This window comes from Mirounga leonina, unplaced genomic scaffold (genome assembly GCF_011800145.1).
Source record: "Mirounga leonina isolate KUSES-001 unplaced genomic scaffold, KU_Mleo_1.0 Mir_168, whole genome shotgun sequence".
NCBI classification, from domain to species: Eukaryota; Metazoa; Chordata; class Mammalia; order Carnivora; family Phocidae; genus Mirounga; species Mirounga leonina.
The window spans coordinates 73,540,564-73,544,780 of NW_023270426.1; positions in this window are offsets into that span (position 1 = coordinate 73,540,564).

Here is a 4,217-nt window from a genome sequence, read left to right on the forward strand (position 1 = left end):
ACATGGAAGTTTAACCAAATTAAAAGACTCAATACTTAATATATTTATTGCAATAAAAAATTTTAGAATGAGGAGTTTACTACATCAAAAGTAAAATGCCCTGACTTGGACATTTATGGAATTAGAAGCCATACTCACATAGGTGTCCCAGGATTTTGTAACTATTGAAGAACTCTCCTCTCTTCCAGCACCAGTCAAAACTTTATTTTCTGTGACCTCTGTTGGTTACTATTTTGACTTTATACAAATAAATCAGTTGACACAATAATCATTCAACTCATGAAAAACCTTTTAAAAAAAAATCTCGTATAGTATTAGTGAGAGTGCAACATTTGGTAAAGCATGTTGACAATGTCTATCAAACTTTTAAAAACATATATTTTTGACCAGAAATTCATCTGTTTGATTCATACCCTACAGATACATACCTGTAAGTGTATGCTGAGATAGAGACAAGGATGTTCCCTGGGACACTGTTAGCAATAGCAAATAATCTAAATATAAATTACATGTCAATCAGTGGGGAATTGTTTACTCAAACTATTGAATTTTGAAACAATACAACACTTGTGCAGCTACCAGAAGAGAATGAGGTGAAGCAGGATATGATGACATGGAAAGATCTCCAAGGAGATTTACTAAACTGAAAACCCAAGCAGCCAAAGATTAAGTATAGCATAATCCCTTTTACATACATTGTGATATATATGTTTGTGTGTGTGTATTGATGTCTATATAGATAGAGAAATGGAAATGGATGTAGATATGGATACAGATATAGATATATATAGATATAGAGCTATGGACGAGAACATGGGTATGAATATAGATATAGCAGTATACACAGAGAGAGAGAGAGAGAGAGAAATAGAGATTCCCCTCATTTTCCAGAATTCAGCATGCCCCCAGTACTCAGACACTTGACTTCTTTGTGTCTCTTCTGTTCTCTAGTTATGGTCTCACCCTTAATGATCTCATCGAGACTCTTGACTTTAAATACAACCTATATGCCAAAAATGGCAAAATTTATGTCTCAAGGTAATCTATATTGAACCCTGTTCAGTCATTTATTCAAGAAATAGGGGGTCAAGGTAAAGGAAACTCCACAGTAAATAAGACAACTACCCAGGCCTTTATGGAGCTGAATTTCACATATCCACTTGATAATCATTACAAAATCAAAATTTCCACCACTAACCTCCAAGATTTTTCTCACCCCAACCTCTCCTTTCCCCCACTTTCCCATTTCATTAAATGGAAATGTCATTCCTCCAGTTGTTCAGGCAAATACAATGTCTTTTTTTACCCTTGATTCTTTTTCTCTTATCCCACATCCTGCACTTTATAGGACCAATATTATAATTATTACGATGTGAATATAATATTTGCTTTAATTGTATACGTTGGGATTCTTTGTGTGTTTTCAATTCTAAAATATTGGTGATGTTAATTTAACTTGATTACTAATCACACCTGGAAAGATCTCTGAGCAATATGTGGTTTTATGGGTACACAATTTTTATCTACATTAAATATTTTACTACTTAAAGTGTTATAAGTACCAACTCTAATTCAATGATTGTACATATCATGCAAACCTGGAGTTGCTTTTTTGGAGAATGGAAGTGATCCTTTGGTAGTATGCGAATGTTTTGTTATTTATAGTAACAAGCCCTCTTTCTTATTCTCATGTATGAAGAAAAAATATTAAGGGGTTAAGGGTCTATCTCCTACTGAGTCTAATTCCCATAAGGTCTAATATTCATTAGTGTTCCAAATCAGACCCTCTGAAAATAGTATTAATTTTTCCAGACCACAAGCAATGCATAAAACTAAGCATGAAGAAATAAAGAAAAATCTGTTTAAAATGTCATCAGAACACTCAGGTGGTTTATCCATTTGTCCATAGTCCCAAAAGGGCTGACTTGAAACTCCATCAGAGAGAGTACTGGCTGCTCTCTTTTCTTTCTCTCCCTCCCTCCCGCATACACAGCTATACATACGTATTTCCTTCATGTTCAAAAGACAAAATCATACGAACAACTTCTTAAGAAATTTCATCACTTTCACATAAAGACCTACTGAACAAAAATGTATCACTAATAATTAAAATCCCGCCAATACCAATCAAAATATGGATCTACTAATTTGAAACATTTAAACTCTAAAGAGTAGCATGGTTCCAAGCAAGTAATATAAGCAGCTGAAGTAGGAAGTCACAAGCAAAGAGGCTGGAAGAAGCATTTCCAAATTCACTAAAATGAAGCTTCTAAAAACCAAGTGGCCAGCTGGGGAACCCAGCAGCTGCACACCTATTAGCCATTTTCATGTAAATTATGAGTCCAGCAAGCAAGTCAAAAATAGTGACAAACACTTAAGCTAGAGTTATAGTCACTAATCAGAGGCTTGCCTTCACCTGTGCTCAGTGGGAACAGTGCTTTATTCCTTTATTGGCCTTTACTTTCAAGCTAACGGAACACAATTAACCAAGAAGAAGCACAATTAACCAAGAAAAGCCACCAAACAGTAAGTTATTCAGGAAAATGCCATGCCAATGTGTTTCATTCTTGGCTCCCTCTAAAGCAGACAACTTTATGCCCTTTTTATTAAGAAGAATACGGATATATAGCACTCCACTTTCCTTCTGTCCATAGTGCTGTTGTTCCTCATGCCTCTGAATCCTCCTTGAATTTCTTTGCTGATTTCTGTCCCTCTGATAACAAATTAAAGGTAGATGAAACTCAAGTATCCGTCCTTGGCCTTCTGTCTTCCTACTGTACTCTTTCCTATGACAAATTATCACCATTCCGGTGGTTTCGGCTTTGTTTCCAGATGTGGTCTTCCATGAGATTTGCTCTCACCACTCTACAAAAATATGTCACAGGTACCTCAAAATTATCGTGCTGAATAGTTAACTCACTTTTAAAAAACCGTGTTGCTCTGGTGTCTTCTGTATCTCAATTAAAGCCCCCACAGTTTTCTAGATTCTTCAGGGCCACAATTATAGATTTGCCCTCTACATATCCTGCCCCTTATACTTATCCTGCCTTATACTAAATTAGTCACCAAATACTGTTGCTCTGACTCTAAAATCCCCCTTAGGCATTAGCTCCCTGCTGTAACCTTCATTACCTCTCAGCCAGAATATAAAGATCATTATAATCATCCAAATCCTATCCACCACATAGGGATTTGAGGCTGAAGAACAATCCAAGTGACTGGCAGGGGTTCTGCACAGTGGATAGCCTTCTAGGAGAGGGAAGGTCAAAGTCTCTGGGGGATAAGAAGGATCCAAAGGCCTGGAAATTGGGATACAGACGATCCAAAGGCAAGAGGCAGGTATTAAGAATTTATATGTGAGTTGAGCGGGTGTGGAATGAGCAAGAGGGCTCTAAATAAATGCACTGAATAGCATGGGGGCACCTGTAGTCTGCTTCATCATTCAGTGAACTTGTGTGTATAGCTAGCCAACTGAGGAAGAATGCCAGTACATGATCTCACTGCGCTCATTCTCTGTCCTCAAATCCCTTCTTCTGAGTTCTGCTGGCATCATCTTCTCAAAGCCCAACTGTGATCCTGCCAGTCTTTTGCATATAGAATAAAATATGAACTATTTCCTCTTAGGATTCAAGATCCATCTCAGCTTAGGCTCCATGGATCCCCTCACCAATCTCCCATCATTGTGAATTGCCTACACAGTGATGAGAGACCCTGGGAAATGTGAGGACAAACAAAAGGATGTTATCATGGAAATGGTGGGGCAAGTTCTTTCATGCTTTCTAAATAGACCATCAGAATTAGAAAGCTGCTTCACAAGATGCCGTGCATGAGTATTAAAATCCTGTGCTTCCAGTTTTAGCTAATTTTTAGCTAAAATATGATTGAGAAAAGCCCAAGATAAGCCCATCTCCCAGGCCTTCAGGAAACAGGTCTCCTGCTCACCAGTGTGACATTTGTACAGAATGAAATGTGTTGTAATCAAAAGCTGACTTTTAGTCACCCTTTCTTTGATTCAAAACCCAAGTACTCAACTTACTTCTTAATCGCCATCACTGTCAAAATACCAGATAGCATCTTTTTCATCAGTAGCATTCACTTTATTTGTATTCTTTTCATAGTTCCCCTGAGATGTCTTGAATTTCTTTTATTAAGACCTCCAGGCCTTTCTGTAATATGTAATAAGGGTATATTTACATCACACTCCCACTGAACAAATC